The 19,176-nt window shown below is 36.5% G+C and overlaps 1 protein-coding gene across 3 annotated transcripts in view; it reads left to right on the forward strand.

Moving 5' to 3' along the window:
• Nucleotides 1-19,176, forward strand: part of LSAMP (limbic system associated membrane protein) — a 627,279-nt gene that overhangs the window by 524,199 nt on the left and 83,904 nt on the right. The window lies entirely within an intron of this gene.

The following is a 19,176-nucleotide window of genomic DNA, read 5'->3' on the forward strand; positions in this document are numbered from 1 at the left end:
ACTAACCTCGTAGAAAGGGCCTGCCACTCACGACTAAGGCAAAGTTGAACACAGAGGAGTTGAAAGAATATCTGTGGGTGGGAGAAATAAGGTTTTTTTCCTTGTTAATTTAGGAAGGGGAAAAGTAAAAATCTCAGCAAAGATGAATTCATCCAAATATATACGAGAATACCTTATACTACCCTGAACACTTTGACTCCAGGATCTAGAGCCATAAGCCAAAAGCAGCTCTTTTCATCTCGATGCAGTATTCACTGCATTAGTGCCATGGCCCCGGAAGGCACTGAAGAAGAGAATAACTTTTTTTTTCAGTTCACCATTGTTATTTCACTCTCAGCTCTTCCCTTGCTGCTGAAGACAAAAGACAGGAATTAAATCAGTAGGGCAGCCAGCTTCTCCTCCTTTGTTTCTATACCCCATCATTTACCCCTCTGTCTTATCACCATGAAGAAAATTAGCAAATGTAGAGGATCCTCTAATCCCTGGTCTCTGAGCTTTAGGGTCAGAGTTTGTGGGAAATGATGGTTCAAATATAAACTTGGGCTTGAATGAAGCTTTTATTCTTGTTCTCCTTCAGTTTCCTCATCAGAACAACATGGACTTAGAAAGGAGCACCTCCAAGGTCACAACCCACACTGAAATTCTCTAATTCATTCAGTCTAGGGATGACTGGTAAGGACACAGAGGTCCTAAGAGTAAATAATTCACTGTAACTCTACATCCAAATTATTTATCATGCTTAGAGCACCACTGTGAGGACATAAAGGATTAAAATACGTAGAAGTCCTTCTGTATTTTACATGTAAAGAAAGAAGGACATTCCTAATGGTCATCAGGAGGACCATATTTCAATTTGGAAACTGGGTCTGCACCTCTGAAATAAATTAGATATAAATATAGACTTCACTGCCATTTTTAGAGAATTCTGTTGTGGATGGTAAGCACGATTTACGGTGCAGCCAGATGCCATGTCCCCTTCTCAGGATGTTTAAGATTGTTGCTGACTGTACAAAGTCAGTGTTTGCACTATGTATAGAAATAGATACCAAATCATTCTAATCAACAGAAAGAAAGAGCGTCGCATTTAGATTTTATGGCAATTTGACAAATAACATTTAGTGAATGTGCAGGGTTGAATTATGAAATAGTTCACTCCACACCTTTTTCTGAATACTCATTGTGTTCCAAGGACATGGTTAAAAATAGGCATCAGACAGTTTTGCATGCAAGGGTAATCACAGCTCTCCTAATAATGATTTTTTAAAAGTACCTTCCTCTTATTCACCAAGGAAAGTAGACTCGGTGATTTATTGGAACTGTGAGTGCTCTGTTCTGCCTCTTCTTTCCAAAGTAAGGCATCCTTCCTTTCTGTAAGTCTTTTTCTGGAGTGTTTCCTAGGAAGGCAGGGCCCTTTGAAACAAACAGGTGTTAACATAAATCTGATGCAAATAAGGACTCCTGCTGCCGCAGTGGCACATGCTTTGTACTTACATAAATGCACTTCTCAGAAAGCTCTCAATGTTGAGGAAAACTGTTTGAAAGGAAGCCGAGCTAGCTAAAAATGTTATTCTTTGTACTCTGAATGCATCTGCCTCGCCTCAGATTGGCTGCCTTAGTTATATGTGTGTGTGTGTGTTTAACATATTAAAATAAGGTGTTTTTTTCTCCTTTTCCATGATTTCAGCACAATTCTCTCCTTTGGATTCTAGATACTGATCTAAGTTGTCTATATTTATACTGTAGTGGCATCTGATATGCTCATGGCTCCATGCATTGATGCATGGGCTCAATTCACCATTACCCGGCAGGATCTTGGCCTCTGCCAAGAACCCACACTCAACACGTATTCAGTGGCCCAAGAGAGCTTCACATACCCTAGTTCCTCTCTTGCCTTGCTCAAGCTTCCTTTATGTCTATTTAGTGGGGTCTGAAGATTTCCTACCAACTTCAAACAAGAAAGCATTGTGTTCCCCATGTCTTGAGCTTTCTACTAAGTTAAGACTGCCTTAGCCAGGCCTAGCAAGGGAGGATGGACCACTGGCTGGTCATCGAGTGAGTTCCAAACTAATTGTATCTTATTAAGCTCAAGGAACTCTCTTCTGAGTGCCTGAACATATACATCCACCTGCACACTCTAAGACACATTCAGAGATTTATACATTGCCAGAAAAGAGGTCTGAGATGCAGCCTAGGTAGCTTGTTTAGACTTCAATGAAATCTACTTTCTTGGCTTTTCTGAGAATTCAACTCTCTCTAGAAAACCTCTAGAAAGCCCAAGTGAAAAAGAAAAATCTGTAGGTGGCCTCAGAACAGTATTCCCCAAAGTGTGTTCTGTAGCTTGATCTGCTAAACACTTTGAAAAAACAGTTCCATGGTCAAATAAATTTGGGGAACATGCTGCCTTTATCCTTTAGAAACCCACAACATACATTAGTATATTAAAGCTTTTAGGAACTCTAATAGTTAAAAATAATCTGCTAAATTTTTTCTGAACCCAGTGTTTCCCACATATTTTCCATAGATACTACTTTTTGCATGACATTTATCATAATCCCAAATTTGGGACAACGCTACTGCAGTACAACCCTAAATACTCACAATAAGAACCAAAGGCTCCCACTTGTCCCAGGTTCCTGAGTGTAAGTCCTTAAGCTGGTGGTCTTTCTTGAGTTTATCTAAATGCCTAGCACATCCTCAAGAGGAATATGAGGGACCAAAGATTTGAATCTGGAGTGAGATTTTAATCTGGGCTGGAAGGCTGAGCTGCCCCTCCCTGGATATTCACAAACTGCTCCGGCATCAAGTGGCACATTTCCTACCAGCATGGCTTCCCCACACTGTTCCTCTAATACGCCAAATTTACCCTTCCAGTTTAATTAACATAGCAAGAAGTGCACATTACGTAGTTTTAAATCTGTAATCAACAACTAAAAAAAAGAAAAAAAACCCTAAACATAATGTATCTGAGAGAGAGAGAAAAAGAGAGAGAGGGGAAGAAATTGAAGGTGGGAAAGCCAATGATTTTTGCCAGAGGCACTTCTGAAAGTATCCTAGCAGGCAGTGAGTTGGTGCTCATTTTTCCATTTTAAAGAAAGTCCAGACACTATTAAAACGTGTCCTATTTTTAACAAAACACAATTAAACTGTCACATATCCTTCCTTCTGTTTTTTTCTCCACTGCTGCTGATGGTGACCAAGATATTTGTATGGGAATAAAAGCTGTCTCTTTTATATTCAACTGACATCTCTACTTCCCTGATATTATTATTTTGCATTTCTATAGACTTTATCTTTCCTAAAGGCTTTTTAATCATTCATTAGTTATTCCTCACAGCCTCCCCATTAGGTAGAACACTATGATTTACCACTTTTGCAGTTTCATTCTTCTCCACTCAGTCCCTCCCTTCTTTTCTTCATGGAGGGAAGAGGTAAATGACTCAGGGCCTACAGTGTGTCAGACTTTTTTATCCTGTAATCACCATAATCCTCTAAGGCTAATGTGATTTCTGGATGGGATTTAGTAAAATTCATGCTGCTCTTCCCTCCTCCTTCCATGTTTGCTATAGAGAAAATTATATGCAACAATAACACTGGCCAAATGAGAGGACAAATTGTTGGCTTTATTGATACCTGGACAAGCATCTGAGGAACACTCTACACAGACACACTCCCACTCCTCCCCGACCCCCGCACACACACACAGTCCAACCCTACCAGGTCAGGGTTTCTCTGGTTAGGAGGCACCAGTGAGAAGCTTAGGCTAGGAGTGATAAATAAGGATTCTTATTTCCTCCCATTCTATCCTCTTCATTTAAAAGTCAGTCTAAGTCTGCATTTACCCAACCAGTGGCAGAAGCAAGGAATAAGAATAGAAGTAGACATAGAGGTTCAACCTCAGTGTTGCTCAGGATTTGATTCCAGGGAATACAAGAGAGCCCTATGCGTGAACACCAAAGTGCCAGGTAGAACTTAGAAACTCATCTTCAAGTCATAAGAACTCTGCACTTGTAAATTATGACCATAAGAGACGGGGGTTCTGTTTAATCAAATTAGAAAGTCCTTCCATTGAAGCTAATGAAGTGTGGATCACATGGAAAAATAGTGGACACTGCATCTTATAGGACCAGTTTAGAAAAATGAGGAGAGCAGCAGAAGCATTCTTCACTTCCCAAAGGTGGTATTAATTATGAAAATCAAGGCAAAAGATGATTAGATGAATAGTACAAGGTCATATAAGCTAGTGAGTGGTAGGCTAGATAATCTATCCATACCCTGTATCTGACAGGGCAAGATGGTCCTAATGCCCATTGTTTCTTGGACTCTGAACCACTTGCATTACAGTTATTGATTCCATCTTTTTCTACCCTCATGATAATTTTTCTCAGGCACCACCGTGTATATCCAGAGGGAGTACATGACATCTCATTTATCTACCTAGGATAGATAAATGCCTATGTTATAACCACAGGTACCAGGACTAGCTGGTCAATCAAATTGAGTAGAATATCTAAGTGGCAATTATTTTGACAGCTTATGATCCTTTTTCTTCTTTTCTTTTCTTTTCTTTTTTTAGCTATTAGTGCACTTTATAGGATACCCCATTAGGACCTTAATATGGGGCTCTTTGAAAACCAAATTTTATGTCTCACTGTCTTATTTTTAAACCTTCGAAGATAAGGAGAAACAAATTTAAGGGAAAAGGAATTTAGGAAAAATTAGAAAAGAACAACAGTTAATAGACTAACCAGGAGAAGGCAGAAAAACAACAAAGGAAAACATGAAAATTTAAAACTCAGAGCAGAACAGGGACAGTTAGTTAAAAGACAAAAAGCCCAGTGGACCCTTCATTGAATTTTAAATATATAAAAATCTATTACAATAATAGATGTTCATAATTATAACCCTGGCTCTTCAGGGAAAGAAGTTGAATTAATAGCAGTGTTTTATGTTTAAAATGGCAGGAATATGTGCGTGACACATTTAAGAAAGATTTCCATCCAGAGAATTTAAAATGTAAAATGTCTTACTGCTTAAAGATGGAACCCCTCAGCTACTAAGAAACAAACAAACAAAAAATTTGGCTTTCAAAGATGAATCATTTCCAAGAGTCTTGGGTAAATGTGGTTTTACAGATATATCTTTGTTCTGCCAGGAATAAATTACACTGAAAGGGAGTTACAAATTTGCCACATGTCTTTCTTATGTATTAAACACACTCACCCTTCTTCATACTACTTCCATCCACCTGCTCCTCCCACGTTCTACAGATCCATTCAGAGAAGTACTTCCCCTACTGACGTACTCAGACAAAAGGGGTTTTATATTAAAAAATGACTTGTTGCTCATCTGAAATTCAAATGTAGCCAAGTGTCCTGTATTTTTCCTTTGCTAAATCTGGAAACTGCACTCATAAAGTTCTGATGATCAGTCAGTTTGTGTGACCAATGGAGTTTCTGCTGTTTCCACAGGGACTCCTTGCTCCCAGCACCTGTAACTTGCTCTGAGCCATCAGACTCCTTTGCCTGGCCTCTTGATGGATTTTCGGTCTCCTAAGTGTCAGAGGAAGAGTTTTGACCAACAGCATTAAAATGATATACCTCTGAAGTTCTTAGGAATGGCCCTATACAGCATCTAGGGCCTTGTGAATCACAGTAGGAGATTGGACAGTTCTGATTACAAGAGCTGTGACTTGTGAAATACAAAAATAAAAAATAAAAAACATAGAAAAACAATCAGATAGTTAATGAACCAAAGCCTGTCTGTATGCCTGAAAATTCCATAATTGTCATTGGGAGGGAAGCATTGCACACTTTTTTTAAAGGCCATGAGTAAACACAGTTCGACATTTTTTTACATTTGTCTGAATTTAGCAAGGTGTATTATCCCTTAATTTGCCCTCCTTTTCATTGTCTTTTTTTTTATTCATCTGCAATTGGTTCTCTTGAGAATAATGAAAGGAAATAAAAGTGCCTTTGTGGGTTTTGACAGCAAAGTGCAAATAGATTGATTAAAAACATGGTGTTTCTTTTTTAAATTTAAATAGAGGAAAGATTTGTGGGTAATATGCATAATATGTGTTCACTAGTAACAAGCTAGCAGTGGAAAGATATGGAAGCATCATAGTGTTCTGCTTTTAAGCACGAGATTGATTATAAATTTTTTCAGTGTCAGTTTCATTATAAGCAAATATAAGCTTCTTTCAGTGGCTTGAGACTCTTTCCTGAACTCCTTGTGGAAAAAATACGTACCGGTAGTTTTCATTTTCTGTGAATAGTGAATCAAATTTGAAGGTTGAGTTAGTGATCCTAACTCAGAAGATGGTAGTTGCAAATAAGATGGTCTGCCACAGAAACCCTTTATTTTTACCTTGCTGTGTTCTGTTTACCACACATTCCAGCATATAGATAGAAAGCTCAGAATGAGCTGATTTTTCTCTCCTTACTCGTGTAAAATATCAGTGTAAAGATATTCCTTCATCCAGAGAGCACTGAGGGTCTTGGACAAACTCATGGATGGTTAGCACATACTTCATTTCTCAGCTTCTCACCTTTGCCCTTAGGTGCTCCATGCAACTCGGGACAAAGTGGGAGTACAGAAAGGTGTATTATTTATAGACAGGGGCCAGAGGCAAGGAATTGTAGGTGGTGAGAAAAATGCTAGATGAATCAGACATCAGGGCAAAATTGTCCTAGATAAAGTAGGTGCATCATAGACCTTTGTCCAACTACATGAGGAGAAATGTCTAAATTACTGGGCTGGGGCTGGTACAATAAAGACCATACATACTTCTTTAATTCAGATTATGTTGCAGAATGGGACTGTCTAAATTAAGAGTAAGAAATAAAAACAGGGCAAAATGAAAATAGGAAAATAGAAAAGAAGGCCTGACTGACAGCATAGGAGGAGTCAGAAGGTGGATGGGGTTTGCAGGGATGAGAGTCTGCCTGGCAGGAGGCGGCTGTAGGACATGCATGGGCATGTGGGCTCTGCGGGGCCTGAAACTTCCATAAGTTATGAGTCCTCTTGAAAAAACAATGTGGGTATAAAATTCATTTTTTATTTAAACTAAGAATAGAAGTTGCAATAAATTTTAAACTTTAAAAACTGGTAAACATAACAAAATCAAGAAAACATCATTTTATGAATTAACTTCCTGGTATATATCAAATAGTTTTTATCCTTAGCTTTTTTGGTTATATAAATTTTGATTGCTTTTTTATAAGATTACAGTTTTGTTATAATTTATATAGATTATACAGAAGAATAATTTAACTTTTTCTTTACTGTGGATCATCAAAGTTTGTATTATAGTATTGATAATTTTAAAAGTTTCTTTATGTTTCTCAACTGTTACTGGCAATATCATCAAGTGTTTAGGGATGTTGTCAATTTGGGGAAAAGGCAACCTCTTGGGACTCTTATCTATGAGCTTTAAGAGATAAGGACATTTCAAGTTTTCTTGTTCAGTAACCACACTTAAATATTCTTTGAGTTGACAACAATCTTTAACCATTGTGCTTCCAGTATTCTCATTTAAGTAGAAAACTCAGAGTTTTATGGTATCCCTGTTGATTTTAGTGTTTTGTGTAAAGTTGACAAGAAAATTTTATATTTCTTGACTCAGTGATTTCACATACCTTCATGCCCAATATTTATAGAAATGTGATAGAACACTCTATTTCCCTAAAACAATACTGATAATTGCCATTTCACACAGTTTACATAAAATAATATATGATATATAAGTTATATACAGTATATTTATAATTACATATATTACATCATCAAATATGTTCCTGAAAGGAAAGGTTTTCATCTTGATAACAGAATCTGCTGTTCATAATTTTTCTAATATTTTATTCAAGGATATACATACTGAAAATTGACCATATCATGTTGTATGGCTCACTAAATGTTAATAAAAATACTTTCACTAAATAGGTATTTAGGTCAAGAAATAGAATACTATTAGCACCCCAAAAGCCCTCCTTTTTCCATATTCCAGTCACAACTGCCTGCAAGAGTAGTCACTGTTTGCCTGCTTTTGTATTTTATATAAATGGAATACCTATATTATTCTTTTTCTGTGTGTTTGGTTTCTTTCCCACAATAGGTTTTTGACATACTCTTAGATTAGTTAATCCTTAGGTTGTAGACTTTTCTAATTGCACATAGACCACAATTTTCAAAATTTGTTCTATTATTAATGGACATTGGGAAGTTTCCTTTGGGGCTGGAATATATATATAAATAGTGCTACTGAGAACATTCTCATATACTGTCATTTAATAAACATATGAGTCCATTTCTCTTGGTTATGTTTTTAGGAGTGGGGTTACCAGATCCTAGGGTAAATAAGCAAATGTTCTACTTTTGCAGATGCTGCCAAATAGTTGTTTCACAAGTAGCTGAACCACACTGCTTGAACTTGACAGGTCTGATGTTTAGAAGAATTTTCCATTGACTAGCTTCTGGCTTTGAACATTTCAAACTTTGTCCTCCATATTTGTGTAATATATGGAGTAATTACTGGGTAAACATATACACTGAGTAATATATGTTTATATCATATTACAACCTCTGTCCCTGCAATACTGAGTGAGAAATAGCAGTAGGACATAGGTACATTCCTACACTAGGGTGTTAGTAATAACTTCTTCAAGGAGTCAGCTGTGAACCTCATAAACATATCGCACTCAATTATATGCAGCACCAACTCAATTGCTATATAGCAGAATTCCCAAGATAACTACAGCCAATACAATGCTACTCACAACTAGAAGTGTGATGGAGGAGAAAAGAGTTGGAAGGAGGCAACAGTGGTAACCGATTGTAATTAAAATATCATATTTTTGCAAATTTTACAGAACATCTGACCAAACTGAACAAACAGCTAAGGCCTCTCCCAGTGGATTGGAAAGGGGCTTTGGCAAGTGAGGGATCCTGAAGCTTAAAGTCCATTAAATTATTCATTATCTGTTGCGTGATAACAAACAATCACAAAACTCAGTGACATTAAAAAATAAGCATATTTTGTTCATCTGTCAGGAATGGCTGGCTACATGGCTCTGTTAATCTTAACTGTGTTTATTTATTTATTTTTTTAATTATTCTATTTTTTTCACCTACCATTTATCCCTCCATACCCTCTGACGCCTTCATGGACCCATCTCCCCACCACAGTCACCATAACTGTATTTAAATACAATATAAGGTGCCCTTAATATGATTTGTATGTTTCTCACATTGTTTTAGTAGTGACGGTGGGATGGACAGGGTTTCTTTCATAGTGTTTAGTTTTTAGGGTTATGTCTTAAGCAATAACCAGGAAGAGATGCCTAAACAGAATTATTAATATTATATTGTTAATGGAGAATTCAGACATAAGGAAATAAGTTATTCTTATAGAAATATCCTATAGTTATAGAATATTAGTCTCTAAGGTCAATCAATGCCAGTTTTCACTCTCTTGTTTTACTCTCCACAGCCATTTCATTAATACTCTAATGCCACCACTTTCGTTTGTGAGTTACACCTTATTGAGGGACAAACCGGAGCTGGAAACCAAGCCTTCTGAGATTTAATTAATGATGTGTTTGTATTAGAAATACCAGATTTTCTTGTACTTGGATCTGTGCCCAGACTATATAGTTTGACTCCCTCCAACATTTGTAGACCTCATATAAACATAGCTCCAGCTAGAACACCAGATTCCAAGTTTCATTCTTTAGTAACCCTCACACACACGCACACACACACACACATCCCCCTAGCAGCAGGCAGAACTCTGAAATTTCATCAATATACAATACAACATCTGACATTAAGTATATTTGTTTTTATAGATATTCAACCTCAGATTTTACAGTCAACTTTAAATGAATAATATTTTCATTAAATAGAAGAACAGCTAACTGCATTTCAGTTGTCAACACAAGGATACTTGCTCATCTTCAGGTTCCACCTTTTAATTTCCAGTTTGCTGTACATGGAGTGGAATGGAGGACCCTGAGAAAAGCCAGCTGGAACACATTTACTGTTAAGAGCACTGTAGGGGCAGTGAGAACATTCACAGTCTCAACAGGGGATGGAAACAGCATGGTCCCATTCTGCTCCCTTCTGTTCCCTCTGCATTTATTTCCTCTATGTGGTGGAGGGCAGAACTGAGCCCTGAGATAGACTGAAATATTTGGGGCTCAGGAGGCCGGGACGAGGCGACTCCTTCTTCTTTGCAATTCACTTTTTCCAGTCATAGACTTAGAACAAGCAAGTCTTCCATTCTAAGGAATCTCAAAATGCTGTTTAGCCACATAGTTGACTTTTCCCTTTCCTGAATTTATCAACTTTGAAACAGTCTGAGATAAGCACGGTAAAGGGAGAAGGAAGTGTGAAGAACCAGCAATTTGTTCAACATATGCATTCTTTTTCTGAATTTTTCAAAACATCAAAAAGAATAGTTATGAGCTTCAGGAGAGCAGGAAGTAAGTGTGGAAGTCTGGTTCTCAGTGACAGCGGGGTTTCAGTGGAACCGCAGAATATGGAATGGAATGGACTAGGGTCAGTTGAAGTATATTCCCTGCTTCTCTTAAAGAGTATTAGCAAGATACTTGACTTGAGTGAGAAAATGTGGAAACTTGGAACTCTGAAAAACAGAAGGGATGATTTATATCAAAAGCACTGAGTGTGATGTGGGGTCGATGCTGTGTGGAATAGCAGAGAGGTGTTAAAGGGGTAATTAACAACTATAATCTAAATAAAACCTAAATAAAAAAAAAGTTTTGTAACAGATGGGACTAGAAGCTACAGTGAAGGCCTGAGGTGATAATGGAAAGATAAACATGAATGTAGTAGGGGAAGCAAAAAGTAGTTCTTAGTACAGCTAAGTCAATGACAAGATCATTGGCACTTAAGAGCTTATACTTTTAAGTATTGCTATGGTATATCATGGTCTGTGAGAAAAAGTAGAATAATGATTGTTATACTGCTTTTGAAATCAACAGAATTGTATGTATAAATAGCTACATGCACATCTCCACAAATACATGTATTTTTAGTGAGAATATGAAAGGACAAATTTTACCTTCTTGTTTATCAAGGTCTGATCTAAACCCAATCACATGATGAGATTAATGTTGCTGTAGTATCCTAAAAAAAAAAAAAAAAAAAAAGGTTACTATTTAGCCAATGATTGCTTTAGGTGATTCAGACTTAATACTTATATCAATCATTTCTTTCCACAGTAATGCTGTGTGACAAACCACCTTCAAACTGTATTTTCAGAAAGAAGCATTCACTCTCCTATTCATAGATTTTCAAGTAACTTGTGTCTTGACCTGATCTAAGCTAGGCTGAGCAGCATGGCTCTGCGTCAGACTACAAGTCAGGTGGGCTTGGCTTCAGGTTGCAGTTTGGGTTCAGGTTGATTTTCCAAGTATTTATGTAGGTGTTCAGGAGCAGGGCTTGTTATTCTTATGGCAAATGGAAGGAGCCAAACATGAGGGCACATAAACAAAGGTTCTTAGAATATTGCACAGTATCAATTACACAGAGCAATGACTCTTCTTAAGTATGTTCTTTATAAGTATCAGTAATAACTGGTCGTTACTTACTATTAAATTCTTAATAGGATTAACTGTATGTTTTTCATATGTACACTCTTCAGTCTAAATAGAGAAGTATAGAATGTTTTTGACCTGGCAAACTGACAAGTAATCACCATCTCATTTACAGTCTGCTCTCATGACTTCCTCTGGGTTTGGTACAGTTAGCTTACAAACCATGAGTATTTACAACTCTTCATCCCAGATTTAACAATAGTGATGAACAGTCAGTATCTTTTACCTCACCATAGCCCCTTTAGCATCAGATGGCCACAGCTTTTAGCAAAAAGGGTACCTGAAAAACTCTGACCTGTGGAGACTGGAGGCCTCAGGTATGCCTCCCTTGTAAAGTGAAGACCCTGACCCATGGGAGATGTGGCTTCCCTTACTGCCCATGAAATAAGTCAATATGTAAGATTATTATGTGAGAAATAGTAATCAATATTTCATTCTGTGCTTTCTCAGCACAATAAAGCTCCCTGAAGCCAGCTGAAGCAGACTCTAGTTGACCTGCGATTCACAAAGCAGAATACAGGATTTACCAATCTCCCTGAAGTCACCTACTTTAAACTTTTACCTATTTTCTACCCACTCTCTCTTTTGTCATTTAAAGTATTGTGGATATGTATAGATACCAAATGCTGGCTGAATCAATAACTCGTTAAATAACAGACAGGACGGTCTCAGCTTTTGCCTCTCACACTGAAAAACACAACACTTCTGATCCTTGCCCCCCAAATTAAGTGCAGTTTGGAGAAATGAGTTAAACATATTTGAAATATGTATCTTCATAATGAGTTAATTTAATATATTTGTCCTACTTAGTGAAAAAAAAGCAGAAGAGCAATATCTGAGTTAAATGAAATTATTAAATGGTAGATACTTGTTGAAATCATTCATTTTATCAATAGCAGTGGTCTTCATATATGCAGAACTTTGTTTTTTGCTACTTATTAAAATAGAATCTATCTTTACTTTGATTTATAGTCTAAGATAAATATTGGCAAGCTGTTCTTAGAGTTTCTGGTGCTTGCATAAATGTATGGACATAATAAAATTATACAAATAATATATATAATGGAAAAGAAAGGCAGTTCTCATATAGTCACCCCTCTCACCACAATCAGCTCTACCATAGATTATTCAATATTAGAAAATATTAAAAGCCACTTAAAAACTAATTAAATTTGCTGAAATTTTGATAAAGCAATTATTTGGGTTCTTATGAAAGCCATTTCTATTTATGTAGGTTATTACTTGCCCTGTTTTAAGGTCAAGATGGTTCAAAGAAAACTTGTTCTAATATCAAGAACACATAAAATTCCTCGTATGTTAATTATTGCTGATATGGGCATGGCATTTGTAATAGACCTCTGCCATGGGAGAATGGTTTTTAAAAAATGATTAAAGTTGAGCATGTTTATACAAGGGAACATTATTGCTGAACCCTGTTTACATAGGCAGCAATGAAACATTCAACAATTTGAACAAAATAGTTGACTTACTAAGGATGGTTTCTAATTTCTAAAATACACAAGAAAAGATAACACATTGTTCAGCTACAAATAGCAGCCTATCCTCAGAGACAACTGCTTCATTTCCTTGTGGGTCACAAGTGAAGTGGGTTTGTGGTGATGAAACTTGAGCCCATTCAGCCAGCCCCATTACCCACTTTGTTTCTGACAACCAGTGCAAAAAGGATTAGGACTAAATTAGGTGGAAACACTAAAGGTCAGAACTGAAAGCAGCATAACAATTTGGTTAGAGAAAATCTAGGAACAGGATGACACTAGTATTTCAAGTCAGAGGGAAGAAAACAAAGAATTTAGAGTTGAATTTTGGACCTTCATTTACTTGGATATATCACCTTTCTACTCTGTCTTTGGCTGTTATAATTTCAAACGGTGCATGCTGTCATTTACATCACTGCTTCTCAAGGTAGAAATTGAGAGTGAATGTGTAGATAAGCACACTTACCTGGTGAACCAGCAAAAAAAGTTTACAGACCACACTTTGAATAGTAGTGATGATTAGCATGTAATTCAAGAAAAATTCAGCATAGCAATAAGTGCCAGAAGATTTCAATTTTAATTGGAGCCTCTGTCAACTGCTCAGTTCACCTTGCTAGTCTCAGTTACCTCGAATGTAAATGTAAAAGGAGGACTTAAATTAAATCTCTAAGGTATCTTTCATAATTAACATTCTGTGATTCTATTGAATACACTTTTGACTTTTGAATATACTTTTGTAATATTTCACCTTAACTTTCCTTCATTTGTTTATCTTTATTAACCTCTAAAATTGAAGCGTGTAAGGCATCACAAAACATCATATCATAAAAGCAGATCTGAATTATCAACATTTTGCTAGTGTTTGTTAAAATAGGGCTTCTTAACTTCTATTAAGTGTTATAGGGTAGATGTTAACAAGCTCCTTATAGGTTTTGTTTTAACACTTTAGTAACTAGTAAAAACTATGGACATAGTAAAATTATAAAATAGGCAATAAAATAAGAAGGAAGAGGCAGTCACCCTGCTACTCATGTGCAACAGTAACTTTTCTGTACTCTTTTAAATAGTTCCTCTGCTGAGAAACTGCATCAAAGGAGAAGACTTAGAATCAGTGCTCTCAAAAGATAAAACCTCTGCCAAAGACTGGAAGAAACCAATTCTTCATTAAAAGCCATATTTGGGCAGATGAAGTCCTGCTGCAGATGAAAAACTCCTAACTTACCTTTGATTGGGTGCTTTAAGAACTCAAGTGCTCACTGTCCAGTGTCTGGGGAATGTTATGGAATGGCTGAGCAGCCTTGTCTTCAGGCCCTCTGGCATCCTGGTATTGCTACATAGCCTGGCAGCATCCAATTGCATGATTGATTCTTGTTTCTAACTTCAACCTTGCTTTTCTAAGTTGTTTCTAATATTCTGTTTGATAAAAAAAAATTTCTAAATGAGATAAAGGATTACCTTGCATTATATGGCAAATATTTGCCCTCCCCACCCCTACCAATGTTTTACCTTCTAAACTTGACCTCTGCTGATCGCAGCCTAATTCCTTTATTAATCCAGCCTCGATTTTGACTATCTACTTGTGTCCATAAATAATACTAAATCTCTCTTCTTCAATCAACCCTTATTCTTTCCTTGGCTAGTATAGATTTGCTTCCCCTCTGGTCTTCTAGTTTTTTCTTCAGAACTGAAAACCATAGACTTGTAATGTATAGAAGGGAATTGAAATCACCTTTCCTAACTTTATCTCATAATCATAATAGATCTTGGGTCTTTATTTATTTCACTGTCTTTTACACTGTTCCACATTTACTACTCTTAATATTCTTGAATACAAGGCAGGCTCTGTTGTATATTAATCTTTCTCCCAAAGAAGAATAAAACACCAAGGAAAGAAATAGACACATGCAAATTCTGCTTCTCCCCCACCGCCCCCCAGAACACTAAGCACATTGCACTGCACAGTGCAGGTGTTAAATTTGAGAACTTGTTGAATTAAGTTTGCATCATTCTCACAGCTTCTCCTCTCATTATTTCTGCCCTTCTCTTCTGAAACTGTCCTCAGTTCTTGTATTTGGGTGATAAGAATTTTTAATTTAATTTTGCATGTTTCATATACTTTCTTTTGTGAGAGTGTTGCTTAGTATTTTGCACATACTAGTGTTAAATGACTTTGTTGTTTTTTTTAATTCAATTTGCCTGTGTTATAGCTACAGGCACCTCTCTAACCTTTGGAGAGTGCTTTCCTACACTCAACATATAAAGGAACAACTCTTGTTTATATTTGCTGTACTCACAACACACTTGTATTTCTTATCGTCATTCATGCTTGTTCTGTTTTCAATGTTACTGATTTCCACATTTATTTCTTATTGAATATATGTGTCTGTTAGGTTGCTTTCTCCTCTGCTAAGGCATTTATTTTTGTGTAAGCTCCATCTTATTTTTTTTATTTAACCTTTATTGTATTTTTTTCCATTTCCATTTAGTCCCCTATGCTCCCTTCACCCCATCAATCACCACACTGCTGTCCATGTCCATGATTCATCTTATTTTAGATGTTTTCCATTCATATTTGTAAATGTGTTGGCAACCCTAACATTGTTTTCTGTTCTCTGACATTTGCAGTATCTTTAAATCTAGTGCCATCTGCAAGTTCTCCATGATCATTCTTGTGTACCCCCATTAAAGAGATCACTGGAACTAGATATTTAGTCAGTCATAATAAATTTTTATTCATTGAAAAGCAATAACATTAATTTCAGATTGAATTTGAATTGAAATAGAATCTTTAATATCTATTTCATATTTTTTGAAACAACTACATGAGTTGTCCTATGCTGACTTTTATTGCTTGCTTATAATCCTGTCTACCATAAAGCTATCAAAAATGATGTCCACCACTTGTTCTTCTCGAGATAATATTGCTTACCTGTCATCTTGATGTTTAAGATTGTTCTCTATGAACATCTGTTCCTTTTGAAAACTGCTTAAGTCAGCCTCCAAAATCATTCTCTTTACCAATTATGAAGATTAGTTCATAATAGATGTAGTCCATTCACCCATTATTACTACATCTTTTGGATATACATAGAGATCTCTTTTTTTCTCATACCTCTGCAAAAATCAAATTCAATCACTGTGACACCCAACTATCAAGTCAATTGTAGGCATCATATACCCAGAGCCACTGATTTGTTAATGTCCGGATTTTCCAATTACTTAATTTTCTGCTTTTAGAAGCTGTTTTTGCAGAAACTTAATTATATTCTAATCATACACAGTAATTGTTTTCTTATTAAAATGAAATTTAAGAAATTAGTTGAGTCTGTCAGCCATTTGGACTTATTAATGTCATGTCCCTCATTTATTTTTTTACTCGATTCACTTAGTTATTTGCTCCCTTCTTGTATACCCTCATGAGGCTTTAAAAATACTTCTTTTAATTTTAATCATTTCTGTCAACTGTGACTCATTTTTTTTGTAGAATTCTTTTTTTTTCTACTTCTAAGTTATAATACACTACCATTGCTTTATGTAAATGGTAACTAGAGAACAGTCAGGATGACTACCCCATACTAGATTCAGATCCAGGGACCCTACAGGGCCTCAAATGTGGACACAGTGCTTGCTCAGGGATCTAACAGCACATTTGGACTTGATTTCTATTCTTATACTATGTGCATCCACTGCCTATGCCATCTGCACTGGAAGCCCTATCATATACCCATCCCCTCCAGCCCATGGAGTACCCACGCAGTCTCCTTATTTCTGAGCTTAGTTCCATTCAAGTACAGTCACACAAGGAGTCTACTCCCAGCCACACTTTCTGCCTTTGCCCTTCTACATATCCTCTCACCTCCTGACCTTCATACTTCAGTCTCTTTAAAATAGCTTTTCTGTTCTCTTACCCAAACCTGTTCTAATAGACTACAGTATAACAAAATCCTTTGTTCAATCAAGAGAGTCTCAAAGCCCTAGCCAGTGGTTTACCTGTTTCCAGTGCCAGTTGATTAAAAAGGTTTTAGGAACTAGAAAAATATAATTAATCCTTTGTATTTTCGATGTGATAGGAATTCACCTCTCTTTTTAATTCTCATTCAGCCTACCTGCCTTAGTCTCCCTATATCATGCACAAATTCTGGCGTATAGCCCATGAAAGAAGTGAAAAGAGCTGAATTTGATCAGCATAAGGTAAATTCAGCATAATGGGAGCACTGGGGCCATAATAACACAGCCATAAAAACAGCAATGGTAGTCCAAAAATAAGAATGGAGACTGGGGGAGTGTTGGAAGGGATAAGCCATCAGTAAATTCTTTTGGTATTAATACATTTCCCAGTAAAGCAGTACCTTCTTTATAGTAATGTGATATGTGGGAATTCAAATTTCAAAATAGAGTAATTTTGTGATTATTCATTTTATGAAAGGATTAGCAATAATGGTTTAATAGCATAGTCCCCTTTGTCATTCCAAATATGACTCTTATTTACAGAAACTCTATTACATAATTTTTTAGGAGTTTGGCTCTTGAATAAAGTAAGGTGCATAAGAATATATAGATTCAGAGAAACAGGAAATTGTGAATCAAGAAAATCATTTACTGGACTAGCAATTGTTAGACCAGAATGTGTCTGGAGAAATCCAGAAAAGAAATAAGCCTCAAGCTCTTGCGGGGAAGGAACTATGTTTTATGCAGATTTTTATCACTAATGCTTGACACAAAGTAGACGATCTTATCTTAGGTCAAGTTCCTTAAACAGAGAACCTGAGACAGCAATTTGGGGGTATTTGACTTATTGAGGAATATTCCTCAGGAAAAAAACCTAAAAGCAGAAGAGAAGTGGAATGAGGAAAGAGAAAGGGCCAAAAAGAATAATGCCTGAAGAAACTTGCCTTGTCCTGGTCTGTGGTGAGTGAGGCTCTGGATTCCAAAGAGCACTGCTGCGTATTCCCACTTTGAGATGGAAGGGCTGGCCTTTCTAAATCTTGAGTTAATCCATCGTTAATTATTTGGGAGCAGCTGAGTTGTAGCTCAGGAATTTCTGAACATCTTTGCTCTCATCCACCAAAAATTCTCCAATGGAAGCCACAGGTATAAGTTGCTAACCATAGCTCTCCCAGCAGATAGGAGACAGGTGTAGCCTCTGGAAAGGGAATCTAGGCTTGATACTAGAGCCTGAACAAATCAATAGAAGTTTATAAGGTGAGTGAAAAGATGAGCATGGCCCCATCTGACTCTAAACCAGCTTCACATTTTATAGGAATTGGATCTTTTCCAATTGTTCTTTATGGCCATGAATCTTATTCAGCCTACTACATATATCCCATCTGGCTTAATCACTATCATTTTAGAATCCACATTTAAGTAGCAAGTGAATATAAACAGTTACCAAGTGTATGACAACAAGCAACCAAGAAGCAGTAAGAGAATGTTTGCTCTTAATATTGGCAGGACAAAGGCAACAAGATTTATAAGCCGCTGTATGGATGAGTCTATAAACAAGGTGAGAAGAAGACACGCCAGCAGAACGCATTAAAGCAAAGCCCCAGACAACGCTGAGTGGTTCTATAAACCTTGCAAAAAGAATAATTGGAAATGCAGGATAGGCATGTAATACTCAAATATGGATTGAGCACTCAAAAAGGGCCTGTTGTAGGGCTTCAAATGGTGGAAGGGTGACAACTAAACTTACTTATCCTGGAGAAGTTTTCAAGGATGCTAAGAATGACAAAGAACAATAGTTATGTGTTAATTCTTTACCTGAATACAGGTTTACAGGCACCTTTAGCAACAACATCTGTGAATGCAAATGGTAAAACTACGAAAATGCTGTTTGTTCAAGTATGACATTAATAGCTCTGAGTGTAAAGATGATACAGTGTCATTGGAAATGGCACATAAAGTACCAGGTGCATTATTTTAACACAACAGATTTCAAATATTTAGCTTCAATCTAACCATGATTTTTTTTTTTGTGACTAATGATTTTTACTGAGAAGTCACTCAAAAATGGATACTCAGCAGTGCTGTAAATAATTCTGTGAAATTATACTCTGTATTTTCTT

Source organism: Pteronotus mesoamericanus, unplaced genomic scaffold, assembly GCF_021234165.1.
Source record: "Pteronotus mesoamericanus isolate MK-2021 breed Mesoamerican mustached bat unplaced genomic scaffold, CSHL_Meso_final contig_228, whole genome shotgun sequence".
Lineage (NCBI taxonomy): Eukaryota > Metazoa > Chordata > Mammalia > Chiroptera > Mormoopidae > Pteronotus > Pteronotus mesoamericanus.